The sequence below is a fragment of the Meles meles genome, chromosome 6 (assembly GCF_922984935.1).
Source record: "Meles meles chromosome 6, mMelMel3.1 paternal haplotype, whole genome shotgun sequence".
Taxonomy (NCBI): Eukaryota; Metazoa; Chordata; class Mammalia; order Carnivora; family Mustelidae; genus Meles; species Meles meles.
The window spans coordinates 49,451,967-49,475,170 of record NC_060071.1 but is presented as its reverse complement, the minus strand read 5'-3'; the positions used below and the strand labels follow the sequence as shown (position 1 = coordinate 49,475,170).

Genomic DNA, 23,204 nt, shown 5'->3' with positions numbered 1-23,204 from the left:
CCTGTGGCACTCAGGCTCAAGCTTCCCCTCAGTGATGGCTGCTTACATTGTTAAATACCGTTTTGTGGCTGGATATTCCATCTGTCTCCTCAACTAGACTTCAGGCTCCTAAAGGCTTCGCTTTTGTATTTCTCACGTCCCCTGCCTGTGGAGCTTGGTAAAAACTGAATGAACATGTGGCCCTGCGGGTGCAAAGCTCGCTCTCCCTTGTTTCTCTTGCTGCTTCTCCCTTGCTTTCTCTCTCTGTGTGTCTCTCCTGGCCTTGTAATTGATAGCATAGCTCAGAGGAGCAGAAGCTCTGGAGCCGGCCGGGCCGGCGGGGGAACGAAGCACACCCGGCACAATCGTGGGCGGCTGCTGCTCGGTGTTTATCTGCAGAGGACATGAGACTTCCTGACCACATGGGGTGTGAGGCGGAGACCAAAGCACTTGGCACCCTTCAGGCGTGGGTCTCGGGGTCTCCTGCCTCGAACTTCAGTCCCTGGTTGGATGAGGGCCCTGTCCCTAGCCACACTGGCCCCAGCTGTGGGGGGAGGGCCCCACTCGCCCCCACCCGCAGGACTCGAATGTGGAAGTCGAATGCTTCTGGTTCCCACACCTTGGCTCCACTGTTGCAGGCAGCCAGCTGGCCCCTTGAACACAATGTGCAAATCTCCTCTGTTCCTGTTCCCGGCATTGTCCGTGGCCGGGCGCCTTGGCTGGGAATGTGGGCCCGTGAATAGGAGAGGCATTTGCAGCCTGCAAATGAAACAGGCCCCCAGCCCCCCTTAACCCCGTCCCCTCCCCGCCCCCAGGGAGAAAGGACTTTTTCACTCCTGGCTTTCTTGTATTGCCTTTCCTTCTCCTCTCCAGAGTCCCTGCCGGCCAGAGAGTGAGAGAGAGAGAGTGTGTGTGTGTGTGTGTGTGAGTGACTGAGAGAGAGAGAGAGAGAGAGAGACTTTTTACAGCAGCTTGAAGGCTGTTCTACACAGGCTTCAAAAACAGTAGAATGGAACAGAAGGGCATGTGGGATGGAAAACCAAACTGCTCGTGGCTGTCTTTGTTTAAACTGGACCAAGTGATTCAAAAAATGTCTGTCTTGTGTGATTCACCTAGGGCACCCAAAGCTTCTCTGACCATAGCCTTGTTGCACCCAGGAATGGAGAGAACTGTAGTGTGTGTGCGCTGCCACGTGGACCTGTGTGGGGACCTGAGTGTACAGGTGTGTGTCTGAAGGAGGTGTATGGAGCCCAGGATTGGGGTCCCTCTCTTCTCCAAGCACTTCCCTTGGGCATTGTGGCCAGACTGGAAGGCGAGAGTGGACAGAACAGGCGCAGGCCAAGAAACAATGGTCGGTGATGTTTAGGTCCCACAAGGAGTGATACTCAGCCAGCTGAAGCGAGAGAAGAGGGAGATAATCCCCAGGTCACTGGTGGAGGGTGGGGGCTCACCTCATGGGTTCGCAGGCATGGGAGCACCTTGGGAGTTGACGCCATATTCTTATTTATTTATTAGGCAGTGCCAACAGTCTGACTGCAGTCCGAGCCCGCTGGCCTGTGTGGCTCCGTACCCCCACCAAGGATCACTCTTTGATTTCTCATCTTGCTTCCAGTGCCCCCAACTTTGTTCACCGCCTCCAAGAAATGCTAACCCAACTCTTGTGACTGCCCTCAAGTATAAGGTTAGGACAGAAGACAGATGGGAGCAGTCCCAGTGGCTTCCTGAGAAGGGGTGCCTGGACACGTGCCACTGGGACCAGTGAAGGTGGAAAGGCAGGGGTTGAGCAAAGGCCTGAGGAGGGGCAAGCAGGAGGAGCTCCTGTCCAGACCCCAGACCCCAGGGAGATGGAAGGAGTGGGGAGTATGACCCTACGGCCAGCCAGCCACCCACCCAATTCAGGCAGGGGGAGAAAAATGTAATGCAGCGGGTTCACCTCCCAACTTCTCCCACCCACTTTTCTCTCTCTCCTCTCTGGATCTTGGCTTTGACACTCTCCCGCAGACTGCCATCTACCTCTGCCTTCCTGTGGGGTCATGCTTAACATCTTTGTCTTTATCGCCCTCAGCCCTTGTTTCTCCCACGCTGTCCTTTCGCCTGCTCCTCTGTCCCTTGTTCTGTCCTTCCTCCTGCCTGTTTCTCCAATTGTGGCAACTCCTGTGTCCACCATCCTCTCTTGGCTGGGAGAGAGAGCCCCCTGAGAAGCTCAGTCCTGGGCACAGAGCAAAGAGAGAAGAAGAGGAGATGGAGAGGTGAGGTTTAAAGATGACCCCCGTGGAAGTGGTCCATGGCCTCCCCAGCAAGCCAGAGCCCCCTGGGGGCAGACTTTCCCTGGGAGGAATCTGAGAACACTGGCCCCTGCTTGAGGCTTGTCTCTGAGCCTGGACACTGACCACGGCGTGTGGTGGGGGCAGCCCCAGGCCACTCTCTGGAATGCTGGTGTTGGGTTGCAGTACAGATGTGAGCAGTGATAATGGGCAGGAACTGGACTTTCTGGTCTGGCTGCTGCCCCCAAGGCCATTGGAATGTGAAGGGGGGACCAGAGAGAGGCTCCAGGGCCGTAGGGTGGGCAGACGGAGACCAGACCACCTAAATGGAGAGGAGGGGCAGACCACCGTGAGAGAGAACAGAGTCCTCACCCTTTCCCTGAGTTGCAGGCTGCAGCAAAAGACCCTGCAGATCTTCCTCTAGCTAGGATGTTGGAGGCTTCCCAGCCTCCAGTGGGACCACAGGCATCCAGAGCAGAGGGACTAACTTTGGAGCTCATCTAGTCCGGCTTCTCATTTTACAGACTTGAAAACTGAGTCACCAAGTTGGTAACCTGCCCAGGGACGTGCCTGGTTCTCCAGCCTGGGCAGGTAAGAGAGCCTCCTGGGCACGTCACCCCTCTCACGGTCCTGGTGCCTCTCTGGATGGAGAGGGGAGGGATCTTTTTATGTGCTCCCTGCACTGAGGGGAAGCTGGTACATGTATACATACATTTCTCTTTTTCTTGTGCCCTGCCCTGCCCTAGACTTTATCTGTGGTTGTGGTTCTGGATATTTGTTGACCAGCAAACGTTGAGTGTGAGCTTCTGACATCCATGGCGTATTTCGGGGGCTTCCAATTTCCAGAGCACTGGATGCTGAGCCTTGTGATTCGAGGGCCACCTGTGTGCGGGCACTTGCACTGAACTAACTAGTAAAAGACTTCCTAGTACTATGGGTCGCACTGTCCTAAGCCCTTGATGTGTTAATTTACTTAATTCCCACAACATTTCCCTTAATAGGTATTACTAGTCCTATTTTACAGATGAGTAAACAGAAGCCCAGGATGGTTATTAACTTGCCCAAGGGCACACAGTGTAAGTAGGGAAGCTGGGATTTAACCCAGGTCTGCCAGACCCAAAGATCAATGGCCTGAGGGCCTTTAGAGGGGGCTAGAGTCCCTCGAGAACATAACCAGAATTACTGCCTCAGAAATAGAGCTGGGTGCCTTGACACATACAGGATGGAGATGGGGAGTGTTGGGAGCAGAGCCTTGAACCCTGGCCAAAGTGGGAGCCACTTCCAGCTGGGCCAGGATGGGCTACATGGCCCCCGCCCAGAACTGCTGCTGGAGGCCCACAGCATGGAGGGCCAGTTAGGCTGGCAGGCTCTGCACGGAGAAGGCTTGCTCTACCCCGAGTGCAGGATCCAGGTTCCTGGCAGGCAAGGAAGTTGAGAAGGTGCTGGGGCTGCTGGCGCTAGAGGTGGGAGTTGCTTCTTCCCGAGGAGGAAAGACAAGTTCCCCTCCCCCGTGGGGCCCCCTCAGCTCCCTTTCCCTTTCTTGTTTCCGCATAATGACGCTGATTGCTCCACATCTGTCATAATTACTCTTTGTTTGAAAATTCAGAACAAATCACAGGAGAGGAACTGGTGTGGCTAGAGAAGGATCCTTCTCCCCAGGGGTCCTATTGGGGTGGGGGAGAGGAGGAGGAGAGAAGAGCCATAATCAGCCTACAGGAGCCAAGCTGCTGATTGTCCTTGTGCTGTCCCCTTGCCTGGGCAAGGTGGCCTAAGGCCTCCTGGGGTTGGATGCCTGTCTCCTGAAGCCCAAGGCTGCAGTCCCTGCCTGCTGGGCTGGCTGGGAGAATCCGCTCCCACCCCACCCTGGAGGAGGGGTCTCCGTTTGCCTCCCCCCCCCACCCCCGCCCTCCTGGCCCCACTGAACAATGGGTTGGATGGCGGACTTTGTGAAGCAGGCTTCTTGGTAACATGAGCAGCACAGCAGGGAGGGACAGGCTGTGCTGCTAGAAGGGTGCAGGAAGCCTTATTGGCAAGGAGAGAGGGAAGTTCTTGCTGGGGTCCTTGAATCAGAGCAGGCACTGGGTCTTGGGGTGACAGCCAGAAACAGGGGAATTGTAATTCTGGGAAGCACAAAACCCGTCCTCTTGAGATCCAGCAGCTTCCCTGGGTGCTCAAGGTTTCCTCATAGTCGCTCCCCACAGACCTGACATCTGCTGCTGTGAGTCCTGTTTCCTGCCCCCATGCCCAGCCGGAAGGCTCTTGGTTTGGGGAAGCTGATAACTCCTGGGGCATGTGCTCTGGCCTGTGGCCCTGCCTGCCACCAGCATGCCTCCTTGTCCCCCCTCCCAACCAAGCCCCTTCCCACCTGGGATTATGTCTGCAAAGCCTCTGCACAAGTTTGTGGGGAGAAATCAAGGACAGCCTGTAATGTGTCCCCAGACCCCACCTGTAATAAAACTCCACTTGCTCTTGCCATGGGACGGTGGTGGGACGAAGGACACCCTCAAGGAGCAGAGCCATTGTGAGATGCAGACAGACTGGAACTGAGGCTTGGCTCAGCTCTGGGTTCAAGCTTTCTGCTCCCTACCCCCAAAGCTGCTGGGCCTCAGTTTGTCTTGGTGGGAAGTGGGAGAGAGTGCTGCCCTACTTGGTCTTTGAAGGGGAGAGATGGAGTAGGATCCAGGCATTTGTAGGGTGTAGGGCCCTACCTCCCCACCCCCTTGCCATCACAGGTGGCAACTGGCACCCTTTATTGGGACTTTAGTGGGCTTTGGTGTTAGCAGGGCAGGAAGCTAAAGGGATGGGGAGACCTGAAGCCAGGGCCCCACACGAGGTACCTGGCTTACACTGGCTTGGAGGGGACACCTCCTGTGGCCCCACCACTATTGAGGGTCCTGGATTGACTCAGACACCATAATGCTTACTTCTGTGCCCTCCCTGGATCCCACTTCTAGATTTTCTAGTGTAAATGTTCAACTCACCCCTGTATGACTTTGGACCCGTCAGTTCACAGTGCCTCAGTTTCCTCATAGGTGGGAGGCAGTGTGAAAAGAGCCAGATTAAAAGATTCCTCAAGTCCCTTCTCCCTTCTAAGGTTTGGAAGAGCAGACTCGATTTTGTCTTGCACAGCGTCCCTCCTCCCAATCTCCGCCCTCCTCCGCGCCCCTCTCCAGGCTCGCTCCAGCTCTCTCCTCCATCTCCCTCTCTCAGGCTCTCCTGGCGCGCTGGGCTTGGCCTCCTTTTCTAAATGTCAGGATCAAAGTTTGGCAGAAAAGCTCCCCCGCCGTTCTCACTCGCCTTTGCTCCCCTTCGCCCCCGGCCGGCCGTGCACGTGTCCCAAGTCCCCGGACTGTGGGCCGTCCCCGCTGCGTTCCGGAGGGCGCGCGCCAGGAACCGGGGCTCCGCTCCCCGCCCCGGGCCCCGCTTGGTGTCACCGCGGCGGGAGGAGGGACGATCCACCCCAGACACCGAGCGTGGCCGCCTCTCACCCCGGCCGAGCCTGGCGGGCCGGGCGGGCGGCAGAATCAATGTGCATTCAATTAACCCCGCGCCGCGCAGTCGCTGGCCGCCCAGGCCTCGTGCCTCTTGCGTCTGTGTGGGTGTGAGGGAGGACGTGTGTGCGTGTGCAAGTGTGTGAGTGTACGCTGTCTGTGAGTGTCCGGGTGTTCTCGCTTCCTGGACTCGGAAGTCCCCCAGGGCTGCGCTGGCCAGTGTGGGAAGGGACATTTTATCTGGTAACTTAGGAACTCGCCCCTGCCAACTTGGCGTCTGGGAACTGGTCTGGGGCAGGAAGATGGGGCCCGAGAGCGGAGGGCTGGAGGTCCCAAGGCCTCCTCCCTGTTGGCTTGGGGTGTAGGCCAGGGATTTCTGACCCCGGGCTAGAGCTAGACCACCGTTTGTGGGCAAATCTTTAAGCAGGCCAGCTCTAGGGGCAAAGGAAGCAGAGAGGGTCCCAGAGCCTTTACGGAAGGACAGACTTGAACATCAGGACGGGTGCTTGGGGGTGTTCTCACCCCAGGTCAGACAGGAATGGGGAATAAGGGAGCTCTCCAGGCTTTGCTCATTCACCCTGATCCTACTTTCCCCTGTTCCTCAGCCTCCTGCCCATGTTTCTCATATCCCTGCTGCGGAAACAGGTCCAGAAGAGAGGGCATTGCCCCCAAGTCCTGGGTATACAGAGCTGGGACAGAAGGGGTGTGATGCTCTTTTCAACATGCTGATTGGCAAAATGGGATTTGGGCTCCTGCTCAGAGGCACGATCTTAGGGAATTGAAATCCAGTCTTTGGCTCATGACAGACAATTCTCGGATCTTTTTCTGCCATCTTCACATCTGGTTTGTTTTTTTTTTCCTCACTGCCCCTCCCCTTTTGGGTTATTGTTTTTCCCCAACAACCTGGCTTATCTGGAACATCCCCCTCTTTCTACAGCAATTTCTTTCACCCTAATTTTTTGAGGTCTCTTGAAATTGTATTTCAAACCTCAAGCACCTCAGAGAAGCCCTAATTTAGTCTCCCTTGCAGATTGGATTAGAATATTCTTGATTCCATTATGTCAGCTCACTAGTAATTTCACGTAGAATGAGCCTCACGATTGAGCCTCTTTGATATTCCTGCTCTGCTGTGTTTCTGGTTTGGCTTCTCAAATCAGTAATTTTCCCATCAAACTGTGGCAAAAATCAAGATCATTGCAAGTAAGCCGGTAAGTGCAACACTGATGGGATCAAGGCTTTCCTGAAATAAAACGATGTAGTTTTTATTACATCAATTAAAGAAGCATTCTTTATGCTTCTTTATGGGCTTTATGCCCAGCTTTGTTTTGGGGGTGGGGCGAATTCAGGTACACGGTCCTTTCTGGGACAATGAGTATATAGCTTGTCCCTCCCCAGTGGTCTGCAAACTCTTTGAGGGGAGGGGCTAGCTTCTCTGGGCATCCTCAGTGCTGGGCACAGTGCTTGGCCTGGAGTTGGTGCCTGATGAGGGTGAGTGAATGGGGAGCCGTGGGTACATGAAGCGGGAGGCTAGAAATACCTCCTGCCTGTTGGGGGTTACTTACCCTCTGGGGCCCAACAGCCCAGGTAGGAGAATGGCAGACAACGTTACATCAGACAGAAATTATTCCTTATGGGCCTACAGCTGTGGTTTTACTTGTGCCATTCTCCTCTAGCTTCTGAGCAGAGAGTGTCCTGTCTGCATCTAACTGTATCCTAGGGCTCCCATCCCAGCCTCTTCTGGTCTTAAAGAACACCCGGCTCTCCCTATTCTGTTCCCTTCCTTGAAACATCCTACTTCCAAGGTCCCGCCACTGGCCACCTTGGGGAGGGGAGGGATTCAGCTGAGCTACAGGTGCTACTCCTTAGTGCTGAGTGGGAAGGACTTGGCCTGGCAAGTTCAGACCTCAGTCCTGCCCCCTGCCACAGGAGAGGTGACTACCAGTACTCAGTCACGCAGAGTGGGGGTGGGGGCATGGAACGGACAACCTCCCAGGCAAGCTGGAGAAGGTCCCAGAATGCCAGACTAGTGGCCTCACCCTGAAAAGAGCTTACAGGCCAGGCCAGTTTCCATTGAACAAGCGTCCCTCTGCCCTCCAGCTTCCTGTGATCCCCTTCAGAAACACTAGCCCTGCCTGTCCGTGCCAGCCTTCCTGTTATCTTAAAAAGTCATAACCATGATAACAAAGCCTCCTGTGAATATTCACATGTTGCTGTGGGAATGGATAAGGGGGGAAAAGCCCAGTATCATTATTATACTCATTATCTTTCTGTCAGAATTCTCACCCATGGAGCATTTTTTAAACTTGCTTATGGTGTTCAGTTTGGGGAAAGAAGAGATATGAAGAGAAATAGGCTTCTTTTTAAAGCACTTTTTTAGTTAAAAGTATTGAGTCTCTAATTTGGGCCCCGAGGCTCCTCTTGGTTTTTGAGCAGTGGATCATTTTACAAAGTATAATTTATCTGGGGATTAGACATTTAGGCATTCTGACTGAAATCTGGGCAAACCATAAAGGCACACATAGAGTCATAATTGTATTTGTAGTTTCTGTTTGAATGGTCATTTTAGTCTTTTAAAGTAAAGCTGGTGGCCTATATGTCATCAAAATGATCTTTGATCTGCCTACCTAATTACCTTCCCCCCCAAGTTTTTAATTCCAGTTAACTGCTACTAACTACCTTGTTTCCTTGGATAAATCCTTTTTTTCCTCTAACTCAGGGGACTTTAAGCATCATCCCTTAGAGTCCCTGAGTCTGTGGAGGGGGCACAGGGGCTGGAGATGGGCAAAGAGGGAGGCCAGATTGGGGGGGGCTTCAGGCCTCCCACATTTACTCCATCCACAGCAGCCCTGCATTATCCTTTGGTATTGTTTTTGTTGTTCTCGAAACCAATTAACTAGGCAGATCCAACTAACTAGGCGGATTGGCCTAAGTGGCGGAGTATTTCACCAGCAGCAGGTGGGTGCTGTGATGCCTAGGGAGCTTAGGGTTGTAGAGCCTTTGGAGGGGGTAGAAAGACTCTAAGATACAGAACTAGGAGAATTATAAAGAAAAACATTATGACCACATCTGTGGGTAGGACCAGGGTTAGATTAAACCTTGGTTCAGGATTGAGTCAAACAAACAGTGAGCTATACCTACAGTCTCCTCTCTTTTAAAAACATGCTTTTCTTGTATCACTGTTAACAGCTAGTGCTTGTTACCATTAATTATGGTCGGTTGGTTGGAGCAAGGCAGAATTTTGGCTCAACGAGTGTTTTCCATTCTTTAATTTTATTCTCAAATAAAATTCTCCCATCCAAGTACTAACCAGGCCCGACCCTGCTTAGCTTCCGAGATCAGACGAGATCGGGCGCGTTCAGGGTGGTATGGCCGTAGACCTCAAATAAAATTCTCAAATTTTATTCTCAAATGGATGAACAGGTACGTAAATGGTTCGTCCTGTTTAGGAGTCTGGCTATGCGCTGCCTGTAATGGGTTTCTAATCCAGTTGTGGCCACTCAGACATTAGAAAGGATTGCAGCCTCAGAAAGCCACGATGAGCATCTAATCAGCGATGCTAACTGAGGGCTACTGGTTCAGCCCAAGAGCCTCCTGTTGATCAAAGCAACAGATCAGACCCTTTTATCATTTGATAAGCCTGATAGGGCATTGGAACACGTGTATAACATTCTTCCTTTAGGCAGAAAGAGTCTAAGAGCCCATCAGAAGGGATTAGGAAGTGCATGCTTCCAGGAAAAGGATATGTTGACTTGAGGGATATTAAAGCAGCTCAGTCCTCAAATCAACGGCTCTCAAAGAGCTAACTATCCTGTGCCTACCTGCCTCTGAGCATGGCTCAAAGATAAGACCCTTCCGGATGTTGAGAGCTGTAATCTCCTGCCCCTTCCCCTCTTAAAAACAAAAACAAAAATAAAAACAAGCAAACAAACAAAAAAACCCCACCTAATTTGGTGGTGATTGTAAAGAGAAGGCAGCCTGCGGGGCGCCTGGGTGGCTCAGTGGGTTAAGCCGCTGCCTTCGGCTCAGGTCATGATCTCAGGGTCCTGGGATCGAGTCCCGCATCGGGCTCTCTGCTCAGCGGGGAGCCTGCTTCCCTGTCTCTCTCTCTCTGCCTGCCTCTCTATCTACTTGTGATCTCTCTCTGTCAAATAAATAAATAAAATCTTAAAAAAAAAAAGAGAGAAGGCAGCCTGATGTAGCCCACAGAACCTACTGAATGCATAAAGAGTGTGTTCATCAGCTTATCTGGCTGCACCTTGATTGCCTTTGGTTCTGCTTTCTAAGCTGAGCTCCCTTACACCCTCCTGCTTAAAAGGTAGGGGGAGATAGCCTGGGGCAAGTAGGATTCCTGATGCTGAGTGGGGTTTCCACAGGCCTGTGGTTGGAGCTGCAGTCTTAGCCATCAGCCCGCCACTCTCCCTGGATCAGAACAGTGGCCTCGGCGCTTGGGGCACTCCTTCCGGACCCTCTGTAATTCAGACCTCCCTTTCCTAACCATTTCCAGCTTCCTCCCGGAGGAGGTGAGTGCCTCCGCCGGTCCAGGCTCCCCGCAGCTTTTCTTCCTTCCCCTTCTTTCCCGGGTCTTCCTCTCCTACCTTCCGTACTCGTCTCTCCCAGCCATCCCTCGAACTTCCCCAGCCCTGCGGGTTGGTGGCACGCCCTGGGCACCGACCCCCGGAAACTGCGGCTCCCTCGCCGGTTGTCTCACGTGTTCCCAACCACGTTTAATCAGGCCGCTGAGCGCCGCGCCCGGCGAGCCCAGTAGGCGCCCTAAGAACCGGCGGGTGGAGAAGGCAGGTGAGGAGCGGGTGGTGGGGTCGCGGGGAGCCGGGGGCGGTTGCTCCTGCGCGGCTTCCTCAGTTTCCCCTTGGCCGCGGGGGCCCGGCCCAGCTGGGGAATGTGCGCCGCCGCGGGGGGAGGGGGCGGCGGGAAATGGTGCCTCGCTCGCCCCAGCGACATCAAACCCTCGTTTGGCGTGTGAGGACAATGGCTGTCTTATTTTCTCCATTCGCCGCGCACAATGCCGGATTCTCTCATTCACCCGCGGCGGTGCGAGCGAGGTAATTAGCCAGCGCCATTCAGCGCGGACACTACCGCTATGCGGGGGGGCGAGGGCGCCCGCCCCGCGGGGATTAGCGGCGGGTCGGGGTGTGCAGCTGCGGCCACTTCAAAGGGGCCCGGCGGCCCGGCCGGCTGTGGGAACCGGCGCTGCCTCCCTCGAGAGCCGCCCGGCCCCGGGCCGCTGCGCTCCGGACCCCGCGCTCCTCCCGGCCCGCGCCCGCCGCCGCCTGCCCCGGCTGCCCGCGTCCCGAGCTCCGCGGCCGCTGTCGCTCCCCATCACACTGCCACTTTCATCACGACCTCGAGGGCTTCTTTCTTTCGAGTCCCGGGAGTCAGAGGGCACGGGATGGGGGGTGCGGGGGGGTCGGGGGAGGCGCGAGGGGGATGGGAGCTTGACACAAAGCGCTGACCTCAGAGGAGAGGAGCAGATGGTCCCACTTACTCCTGCCGCCGAGAGAGCGGCTCTCAGGGCCCCAGGCTTGGGGCGCTGACCCCGCCCGCCGTCCCGGGGACTGAGCCTGGGGCCCCGCGGGGGCCGGGCTCCCGCACGCCCGTCTACCCGCCCGCCGCCCGCTCTGCGCCTGTGGCATCGCAGTCACACCGCGGGGATCAGCCGGCCTCGAGCAAAGCTGCGGGGGTGGGGGGGGGGGCGGGGGCGGGCCGGGAATCTGTCCTCATGGGATGCTGGAACCTTAGAGGAGATCAGATTCTCAAGAACCTGCCAGACCGGGGGTTCCCAATCCGGGCTGTGCATTTGAGACACCCTGTGAGCTTTAAGAGAGACAGATTTCTGAGCGCCGCGCCTGACCAAAGGCTCGCCATCTAGGCAGTGGAGTCCAGAAACCTGCATCGTTAGCGGGCCTCCTGGTGTGAGCACGGTGGCCCAGCCTAACTGCTTCATTTTCATTGCAGAAGCTGGGACTCCCGTAGAGGGGTAACCTGCCCCAGAACAGACACTGGATTGTGGTGGGGTGCGAACTTGCATGGAAGAGAGGATGATGGGGGGAGGGACCCCCTCTAAGCCATATGACTCTTAAAGTCAGCATTCAGGAAATAATTTGAGCACTTATTATTTACCTAGTGTTTGTTCTAGGTACTCAAGATAGAAAGGTATGGTATTGGTCTCTGCCAGTAAGGGACTCATGGCTAGAAGGTAGATGTGTGAACAATGGACTCTAATACAGATAAGGACAAGGAGAGAGGGACAATTAATTCTGCCTCCTTTGGGAGATGTGGAGGATGGGGCTGCTGCTAGAGAAAGGAGCAAAATGTCCCAGGCACAGGGGACAGCAGAAGTAAAGAAATTTTAGAACTGTGAGCATTATAATATGTCCAGGGAAGGCAAACTTGTCTCACACGGTCAGAGTACAAACCACATGAAGGCAGAATTAGAGGGCTTTCGAGGCCAGAAAGATGAAACAGGATCTAATAATGAAGACGTCAAATGACATCCCAAGGAGAGTGCTTTGATTCAAGGCAATGGAGAACCACCAAAGGCATTTAAGGGTCATATTGGATGGTTAGGAAGATAATTATGGCTTTGGGATGGGGGAAGAAGAGGGAGAGTGGGCTGCAAGTGGGAAGGCTGGAGAGGGGAAGCTATTACAGAAACACTTGAGAGTAATAAGCCAAGGCAGTGGGATGCAAGAGAGACAATGCAAGGATTTGGTGACCAGTTAGTTGGGGGAGATAGGGAGAAGGATGGGGCATTGGCCCACTGGTTTGCTTATAGCTTGGCAGCTGGTGCATGATTAGTAAGAGAGGGAGAGGAAGAGGTTAGGGGTGTGGGTACGTATGGTGACTCCTTTGAATTTTATGGGAAAGCTTTTGAAACCCTCTGTGGAAGATGGTTCCTAGGGCTTTGGGAGACCTCTGACAACTAGAGGGCAAATAAGTCTATTTCCAAAAAAAAAAAAAAAAAAAAAAAAAAAAAAAAGTCTATTTCCAAGAGTTGACAGCCCCTTACCAATCAAGAAACTCTGTAATCCTCTTATGAAATATAATCCTCCCTCTTCCCCCAAACAGATAAGGCTTATTCTGGAATATTGTTGGGGTAGGGGACCTGCAGGCCTTAATCTATTGTGGTTTGGTGTTGAGCCAACAGATTCTGTAGAGCTGTAAAACAAAAAAGCAGCATCGAATCAAGGTGTGAGAATAGGAGAGGGTCCTTTCATGGATGCAGAGGGGACAACTTTACTCAGTGTTATCCTAGAATCTTAATATTAGTATGGACCTTAGAGATGATCTTGTCTGTCCTGCCCCACTGCCATTTTACAGATGAGAAAACTAAGGTCGAATTGGAAGGCCACGTAGGGAGTCTGTGACAGAGGCAGGCATGATCCCAGGTCACCTGTCCATTACCCGACCCCTGCAGCATTCATCCCTACAGATCCTAATATATGACTCTGGAAATTCGGGGGAAGCGTCTGTTTTTGTGGAGTTGTCCTTATGGTCATGTGAAAGCAATTTACTTAATAGCTCCAGCCTGGGCTGCCTAACCAGACGCCCTTCCGGGAGGCGAGGGAGATCCGGTGTCTTGACCAGAATGACGGGAAGTTAAGGATGTTGTGGGCTTGGGCAGGTTTACACAAGGAAGATTGGTGACCATGACACGGGTAGAGACGTGCAGTCTGTGGAGAGGGGCTCTGTTGGGCCTGGACATTCTCAAGTCTAAAGCAGAGAGGGATTCCCTACTTGGCTCCCAGCCCCTGACACTGTACCCCTGGCTGGTGCACTCAGAAGCAGACCGGCCTCAAAGGCAGACGCTGAATGAGCCTTTACAACTCGTCCCACTCAACTCCCTCATATTAGAGAAAGAAACCGGCCCAGCGAGGGGCTTTGGTTTTCTCAAAATCATACATCCAGTTGTGAACAGGACTGAGTTCGTCTCCCAACTCCTCCTCCTTTGAGCGCGTTCTCCTCCCTGCCAGTCATCCCACAGAAGCAGTGGTATTTCACAGTGCTTTGCCCTCCTGCCCCAAACTAGGAAAACAGATTACTCCTCTGGTTTATGACGCCTAGGAGGATGGGAGTAGCCCTCCAGGCCCCACTGCTCCAGGCCCTGCCACTGGATGACCCAGATTGCTGATTCGGAAATGCTCAGGGAAGAGCTGTCCTGGGTCCAGCATCTGGGCTTGTTCATACACTTGTGTTCATAGGGCTAAGGAAACGTGTGGGCTCAGGGAGCCTTAGTGGGGCGGTAACACCATCTTACAGTGGTGCTTCTCTGCATTAGCTACACTCGGGGAAACTTGTGCTGCCGGAAGCCCGCTGTGCCAGGGGCATCTCTGACTTTGAGTCGACACCCTTAAGGGCCTAGGATGTTGTGTTTTCCTATAAGCCCATGTGCAGGTATCCTCAGCCCTCTGAGCAGCGTTGGAATACAGGTGCCCACCTCATCCCGACCCATCCCACCCCAGGCGTGATGCAGGGAAAGAGCGCTGGGTGTGGAGCTAGATGGCTCCAAGTTCAAATGCTTGCTGTGACATCAGTCACTGGGTGTATCACATAAGCTCCCCAAGCCCCGGACGCCCCACTTGCCGGGGTTGTGCCAATGTCACATGTAACCTCTGACACCCAGTGGCTTCTGCAGAGCAGTTATTACCGTGATCATCCCTGGGATCCTGGCCCTGGGCTCTCACCCTTCTGATATTTCTTAGGAGCATGGGCGGGGACCCCTAAGGACAGGGCCTGTGGGATGGGAGGAAAGTGGCACCAGGACATGGTCTCCTACACATTAGCAGCCAATACGTATCTGTCAAATGAATGCTTCCAGTCGACTCCGTGGGTCTGCTGTGAAACACAGCGGATGACTCTCTTTCCCACACCCCAAACCAGGACACATCCTCACTGTCTGGCATATGGGATGAAACCAGGGCAAAATATTTGAAGTGCTTTCAAAATCCTAGCAGTGGGACAGGTAGGGTGGTCACAGGGGTCGGTGATACTTGTCTCCCTTTCCCCTTCCCCGCATGTGTAAGGCAGGTGCACGGCTTGTCCCTCAGCACATGTTCCCCCACCAGAGGCTGGAGGGGGCAGAGAGGAGGAGCTCGGGGCTTGATCTGGAGGAAGAACTGGAGCCCCCGAATTATGGGCAGAATCATTACAAGTAGCGCTTTGAGAGGTTTTATTCCCTTGGGGTTGTAAACGCCCAGTGCAGAGGTGCAGAGAAACCCCAGATGGCCCCCACCCCATCCCCTGCATCTGTGCCTCCGGCCTTACAGTCCACTGGAATCAAAGATAAGGCCATAAAGGTTTGATGCTCTCGCCAGTCCTACAGCAGCGGACCCACAGCTGGAGGCAGGGACTTTCCCAAGCCGAGGCTGGCCTCCCACTGCTCCCCACCTCTCCCCATCCAGGCCCCCATTTGTCAGAGGTGGCTGCCAGGAGGGAGGGGAGTGATGTGGATTTATGGCTGCTGACTTGAAAGACAAAGTTGCCTTTTGTGTTAGAATTGGGGCTGGGTGGGGCGTGGTGAGCTGGTGTTGGAGTGGGAGGGGCTGGGGTTCGTGGCTGAGGCAGGGGGTAACGGGCTTGAGGAGGCAAGGAGGCAGACAAAGGGATCCAGAGGCTTCTCAGAGCAAGGTCACCAGGCAAAGGCCCAGAGGAATCAATCACCCCCAGTGGACAAGAGCAGGATCCCACTGGGGGTTGTGGCAAATCCCCAGGACTCAAGGTTCTCTGCTACGACCTCCCTCCTTCCCGTGCAATCTAGAGACAGGACATTTACAAGTGCTTTGGGGAGTGTAAGGAACATTGGAGGTGGGACTTGGCTGGCCTCCTTGCCACTCTGCCTGGTGGGTCTGGGCGGAGGCCAGAGTAGCCCTCGGGTGCCCGAGTTCAGCAGGTGCTTTAACTACGCCTCAGAGAGCCACATCCATCCCCCGGAATGAGCCTGGCCAATAAAGGCATGAGTTTATGGGCTTCATAAACATTTTACTAGAGAAATCAAGGCCTCAATTACCCAATGGCCTCTTCCAGCTGACAGCTCGCCTACTGGGGCCTCCGTGAAGCCCCAGGCTGCGGTGAGATAGAAGAAGCTGAGCTTGGTTTACACCTGCCCTCCTCCCCTGGCACAGATACCCCCTCACCATTCAGGCCTTGCAAATTCTGTCTTGATTGACTTCTCTAGAGGGCTTGAGGTCCTACCACTAACTCTCTGGGCCTTAGCCTCTCTGAGGGAAGATGGCCACCCCCTTAGAGAAGGTAGCTTCTCTTCCCTCTCCCCGTAAGCCCACCGTCTTTTTCCATAACTTCTCAGTTCCCTTTCACTCAAGATTCTTCTGATTTCTCTCAGCAGCCGCTAGCAAGGGTTTACTCTCTGCTACGCACTTTACGGATCTATCTCATTGACCTAGCAACGTGAGCTGTTTTCCTCCCTACTTTATAAGTGGAAAAGGAGAGGCTCTGAGAGATCGTCACTTGCCCAAGGTCACACAGCCAAGAGTGGCAGGGTTGAGTTTTGAATGTAGTTCTGTTTGACTCCAGAGCCCATACCATTTATTGTCCCACCACCTCAAAAAGCTCTTAGCAACTATTTCCCCACTAGGAGCTAAGAATCTTGCTGCATGAGGCCTTCTTTGTCACACAATGTGCTAGCCCTAGGGTATGATCAACTGTGGGCCTTGTCACCTATCTGGGTCCACGTGGCCAAGGGCGGGGGTGGGGGGGCAATGCTAGGCTAGTGCTGAAGGTGGTGAGGAAGGGGATTCTCAGCTGGGGCAGCAGAGAGAAGGCAGCTAGGGGGTCTGAGGCCTTGTCTTGGATTTAGACCAGCACTGTCCAGTGGAATTTTCTGTGATGATGCAAATATTCTATTGGTGAAGTTCCATAATGTACCACTTGTGGCTCTTTAGTGCTTGAAGGGTAGCTGGTAAGTCAGAGGAGCTGAATTTTTCAGTTTGATACAATTTTAACCTAAATGGCCACATGCAGCTAGTGGCTACTATATTGGACAGCACATGGATACTCACTGCGGCTCATGGCTGAAATCTGGTCAAGGTCCTATGGTGATAAAAAGGCTCAGACCAGCCCCATGGGGTTCTGGCCATTTCTAAATGCCCTACTCTAAGGGGGCCTTGCCCACCTAGAGCTTGGCTAGAGGAGGGTCTCTGGGCTCAAGACATCTGAACATCGTTTCACATCACAAGTGGCTTGAAGGAGTGAAGGGTATTTTACCTCTGAAGATATTTCTCAGGGAACAACCCAGACCTCAAGTATCTGAAGGGCCGTTGTGTGAAGAGCAAAATTGTTTGTCTTCTAGAGCAACACTGTCCAATGGAAATAGGATATGAGCCACATAGCTAATTTTAAATTTTCTAGGAGTCAATCACATTTATCAAAAAAAAAAAACAGGCAAAGTTAATTTTAATAATCAGTTTTATTTTACTTAATATATCTAAACTACTATTCCAACATATAATCGTTATTTTTATTTATTTATTTATTTATTATGTGTTTATATATTTTTTTCAGTAATCTTTATGCCCAACATGGGCCTTGAACTCACAACCTCAGGATGAAGAGTCACATGTTAAATCAAGTGAGCCAGCCAGGTGCCCCAATATAATCATTTTTAAATTATTAATAAGGTTTTTTTGCATTTTTGTGAACCAGGTCTTTAAAATATTATTTGAGGGGCGCCTGGGTGGCTCAGTGGGTTTAAGCGTCTGCTTCGGCTCAGGTCATGATCCCAGCGTCCTGGGATAGAGCCCGATTCCACTTGTGATCTCTGTCAAATAAATAAATATTTTTTAAAAATAAAATATTATTTGAACTTGTAATCAGTATTTCAAATTTTCTTTTTTTTTAAGATTTTGTTTATGGGACACCTGGGTGGCTCAGTCAGGTTAAGCATCTGCCTTCTGCTCAGTTCATGATCCCAGGTCCTGGAATGGAGCCCTGAGTCTTAGGCTCCCTGCTCAGCAGGGATCCTGCTTCTCACTCTGCCTGCTCACCCTGCTTATGCGCGCTCTGTCTCTCTCTCTGACAAATAAGTAAAATCTTTACAAATAAAGATTCCATGACCCGCAAGCACAAGCAGGGGGAGCAGCAGGCAGAGGGAGAAGCAGGATCCCTGCTGAGCAGGAAGCCCTAGACTGACACTCTGAGGGTGGATCCCAGGACCCTGGGATCATGACCTGAGCCGAAGGCAGATGCTAATGACTGAGCCACCCAGGAACCCCAGTATTTTAAATTATTAATTAATACTATCAATTACAATTATTTTTCCAATTTTCAAGTTGTGGTAAAATACACATAAAATTTACTGGTTTTAAAAATTTTTTTTTTTAATTTTAGAGAGTGCGTTCTTTGGGCAGGGGGTGGAGGCAGGGAGGGACAGAAGGAGGAGGAGAATCTCAAGCACGCCTCATGCCCAGTGCGGAGCCCAATTCAGGGCTCAGTCTCACCATCCTGAGATCACAGCCTGAGCCAAAATCAGGAGTCGGACACCTAACTGAGCCCCCCCGCCACCCCTAAAATTTACTGTCATAACCATTTTTTAAGGGTGCAGTTCAGTGGCGTTAAGTACCTTCATGTTATTATGTGAACCATCGCCACCATCCATCTCCAGAATTCACCTTCCGAAAGTAAAACTCCATTTCCGTGAAACAACAACTCCCATTTCCCCCTTCCCCCAGGCCTTGGCAGCCACCACTTGGCTTTGTGTGTCTAGGAGGGTGCTACTCTAAGTGCCCCATCTAAGTGGAATCATGCAGTGTCTTTTGTGTCTGGGCCTAAGTGCCCCATCTAAGTGGAATCATGCAGTGTCTTTTGTGTCTGGGCTATTGCACTGAGCATAATGTCCTCCAAGTTCATCCACGTCGTAGCATGTGTCAGAATGTCTTCTTTTTAAGGCAGAATAATACTCCTTTGTATGTACTTCCCACATGGTGTCGATTCTCTCCTCTGCTGATGGACACATGGGCTGCCCCCACCTTTTCAGCTATTAGGAATAAAGCTTCTGTGCACATAGGTATACAACTGTCTCTTGGAGACCCTGTGTTTAATTCTTTATTTATGTCCTTGTCTATACAGGGAGGTGCAGTTGCTGGATCCCATGATAACTTTATTTTTTGAAGACCCGCCATATGCTGTTTCCCATTATGGCTGCGCCATTTTGCTTCCCCACCAGTAGTGCGTACGAGGGTTCCGATTTCTCCATATGCTTGCCAACACTTGTCATCTTCAGGGGTTTTGTTCTTGTTTCTGTTTTTGCTTTGACAGTAGCTATCCTAATGGGTGTGAGGTAGTATCTCATTACAGTTTTGATTGGCCTTTCCCTCTTGCTTAGTGTCTTTTTATTTTATACTTAATCTTTGAAATCCAATGCGTGTTTTTCACTTACAGCCCATCTCCGTGTGGACTGGCCACAGTTCAAGCGCTTAATAGCTGGCTGCTATATTGGAAAATGTGACTCTAGAGGGGACATTGAGGGCCGGTGGGTAGAAGCAGAGGGGACTCAGGTGTATCTGTAGTGTAAGGAAAAACAGGACAATCACCTGAGCTGTCTGAGGAAGGGCCAGGCATCCAGGTGTCCCTGATCCTCTGTGAGAACAGATAAGAGGAGGGGATGGCCTTGGTGGCCTCTGGAGGCGCCTGTAGATTGTGGTTGTTCCTCTAGAATGGCTGGCTGGGTGTGGGGGACCAGGGCAGGGAGTTGGTGTCTCAGGGCCCCAGTGCCACTGGCTTCTGCAAAGGCTGTGTTTTGAACTCTCCATCCTAACATGCCCGCTGATCCTTTTGTCATCATACGTCGGATAGGAGTGTGGCTATAGTCCAAGAGTGGGAGGCCGGGCTTGGGGGCTGCTGCCAGCTTCCTTCCTAGCACTCTGCCTCGACCCTTTCCTGCCCCCCAGCGTCCCCCTGGAGCCTGTCTAATCAGATCCAGACCTGACCTCGCCAGAGGTCCTGGACCAGGAGGCAAGTCCTCCCTCCTCTCCCTGAGCTGGTCTAGATCTGGCTCTCAGGAGACCCCCTCCCCTTGGGTGATTTATAGGGGGTGTCCAGGAGCTGTTTCCTGCCTGTTTCTGCTCCCTTCCAGCCCCGTGGACTGCTGGGCTCTCTCTGCCCACCTCGTCCCACTGCCTGGATGAACCCGTGGTTGGGGCAGGGTGGGACTGGGAGAGTCCTTCCCACACTGTGGGGGGACAGAGGTATTTTCTCCACGGTGGACCCTGAGCAGGTCTTTGTCCTCCCTGTCACTCTAGCCCTCACACCGGAAGGGCTCCAGCCATTGCCCATGACCCTCTCCCATTACCTGGCCTGAAGTGAGGGACCCAAAACAGTCCCTGCCTAACCAAAAGCATCAACGGCCACACGTCACGGCAGCACCCTCACGCACACCAGGCATGGACACAGTGCAACAACAGCAGCCACAGACAGGGTCTCCAGCTACACCAGCAGCCTGTGCATCCCCTTACCAGTCACACCGTGGTCTCCAGGATGAGTGGTTCAGGACTCAGCACGCTCAGAGGTCCTGTCCTCAGGCCCTTGTGCCCATGGTTGCCCAGAAATCCTCTCCCCAGAGAGACCTGGCGAAGGACATCTTCCCTCTGACTCTGGCCTGCTAGCAGCAGCCAGGGCAAAAACAAACTTGTTGGGTTTTTTTGTTGTGTTAGTCACCATACAGTACGTCATTAGTTTTTGATGTAGTGTTCCATGATTCTTTGTTTGTGTATAACACCCAGTGCTCCATGCAGTCCATGCCCTCCTTAATACCCATCACCGGGCTCACCCAGCCCCCACCGCCCTCCCTTCTAAAACCCTCCATAGTCCATAGTCTCTCATAGTTCGTCTCCCACTCCGATTTCTCCCCCTTCATTTTCCCCTTCTAATGTCCTCCATGCTATTCCTATGTTCCACGAAGAAGTGAGATCATGTGATAATTGACTTTCTCTCCTTGACTTATTTCACTTAGCGTAATCCCCTCCTGTCCTGTTCATGTTGATGTAAAAGCTGGATATTCGTCCTTTCTGATGGCTGAGTAATATTCTGTTGTGTATAAACTACATCTTCTTTATCCATTTGTCTGTTGAAGGGCATCTCGGCGCCTTCCACAGTTCGGCTCTTATGACCATTGCTGCTATGAACATTGGGGTACATGTGGACCTTCTTTTCACTACATCTGTATCTTTGGGGTAGATACCCAGCAGTGCAATTGCAGGGTCATAGAGAAGCTCTATTTTTAATTTCTTAAGCAATCTCCACACTTTTCCAAAGTGGCTGCACCAGCTTGCATTCCCACCAACAGTGTAAAGAGAGGGGGGTTCCCCTTTCTCCACAACCTCTCCAACACTTGTTTCTTGCCTTGTTGAGTTTTGCCATTCTAACTGGTGGAAGGTGGTGTCAGTGTGGTTTTGATTTGAATTTCTCTGATGGCTAAAAAACAGACTTGTGAACCAAACTGGCCCCACCCTGAGAGATGGGAGGAGGCCCAAGTGGTCCCTAGAATCTTTCTCCCACTTGCTAAAGAAAAAAAAATTGCCTGTGTACGAGGGGTGAATGCAGGATTGTGGATGTGGACAAGAGCCTGTTTCTGGAGGCAGTGGGAGTCCTGGTTGGAAGGGCCCTTCGTTTACAGACGATTGGACCGCTGCCACCCCCGTCTCAGGGCAACCCCCCTTGGACATCTAAGGAATAGACAGGGCTGCCTGGAGGACTGGGCAGGGGTGTGAGGAAGGGGAAGCAAGAAGGAGCTTCAAATCAAGAAGAGCACCCCCTCCTACGGCAGCCACCTCGCCGGGCCACATCTGTGTAGCCAGGGGTGGGACCGAGAGACCGCCTTGCTGAGCCTCTTTCTCCCCTCACCCTGCAACATGCTGCCAGCCCCCAACCCAAGAGAAGAGGCTGGTCTGAACTGCAGTCCACCCTGGGGTTACCTGCTTTTGGAGAGTGACAAAGTGACAAAGCTGCTGGAGAATTAAGGGACCCCTGCAGAGGGCCTGGCCTCAGTGACCCCTCCAGAAAATGAAGGGGTTGGCTTTCAGATGCGTGCTTCTCAGGTACTTTTAAAGGCAAAGCTGCCCTTTGAGGCCATGCTGGTGGGGAGGGGAGAGCCCAGTTAGTAGAGCTGCTAGGGAGAGACGGCACGGGGGCTGCTCTGGTGGGAGGGAAATGGGGAGAGCCCTGGGCAGAGGGGGCTCAGCTGCATCCAGGGGACCGTTAGGAATCCTGCTGTCCACTGTGTGAAGGATACTGGGCTGGCTTCTTACCTGTGACCACTTCCTGCTTGAGCGTTTTCCTCCACCACACACTCAGCCTGTGCTGTTGTCCTTGTCTGGTTTTGGGGGGATGAGTGGTTTTGGGGGGATGGTAGAGGCCAGATTTTTCTCCATCCCCAGCGCCCTGAGAAGCCGCAGCTCTAGCCCTAGTCCTCTCCTGGGCCGGCTCCTTGCTCCAGGTGCCCCCAGGGAGCCCAGGCTGGGGCTAACACAAAAGGGGTCGGTTCCTTAATAAGCCGGCATCTGTAGTCAGCAGAGCCATCAGGCCCCGCCCCAGATCCCTGGGGGACTGCGAGCTCCTCTCCAGCTGGAGCGAGGAGGGGGCAGGCTGCTCCCTGGCTCCTGAATGGGCAGAGCCCTGGGCACACAGGCAGCCAAGCCGGGAGCCTCGGTGCCCTCTCCACACCCGAGACCCATGTCCAGCCCTGCCCTCCTGGAGGCTGAGGCCTGGAGGTGGTAGAGGGCACCCAGCAGGGCCTCGGCCCCCCTGTCGCAAGCCCCAGGGCTGACCTGCAGGTCCTCGGCCAAACACAGCCTTTGGCCTGAGACAGGGCAGGCTGACCTCACAGTGCTTTACGGGGACCCTCTCACCAAGTCTGATGGGGACACCAGCGGGGTACTTGCCCCCACCTCCTGCTCTGACAGTCCCCCACCCCCAAGCACACTTCATAAAGGGACACAGGAGCTGAGACCTACAAACCCCCACACACATCCAGCCCTGGACACGCTGACCACATACGTGGACACAGCCACGTCCTCCAGAAAACACAGCCCTGCACATGTGTGCAAGGAGCTGCTCACACCCATCAGCTGCACTCCTGGGAGGCTGAGACGGAGGAGGCGGCCGGGCGGGGTTTATGCATGTTTATATTTAATGAACCGCATGCAAATGAGTTGGAGAATGCGCCTCAGAAGAGTCAGCCCCTAGAGACTCTGAGAAGAAGGGCACAAAGGCTCGGCCTTCAGGGGCTGCCCTGGAGTCCAGAACAAGCCAGAGCATTGAGGGGACCTGAGATGGGGTGTGCCCACCCTCACCAGGGAGCCTGGGGTAGGAACCAGGATGGGCTCCAGTGGCGGTGCTGCTGCTGTCAGGGGAGGGCTCCTTCTGGGAGGGGACAACTGTCCCAGTTGATGGAGTGCCGGAGGGGAGGGGCTGCCTGCCTGGACAGATGGTGAGCCGCCTTCCC

The 23,204-nt window shown here is 53.3% G+C and overlaps 1 protein-coding gene across 2 annotated transcripts in view; it reads left to right on the top strand.

The window, feature by feature from the left end:
• Positions 1 to 23,204, top strand: part of IGDCC3 (immunoglobulin superfamily DCC subclass member 3) — a 42,489-nt gene that overhangs the window by 9,353 nt on the left and 9,932 nt on the right. The gene's annotated exons all lie outside the window — the stretch shown is intronic.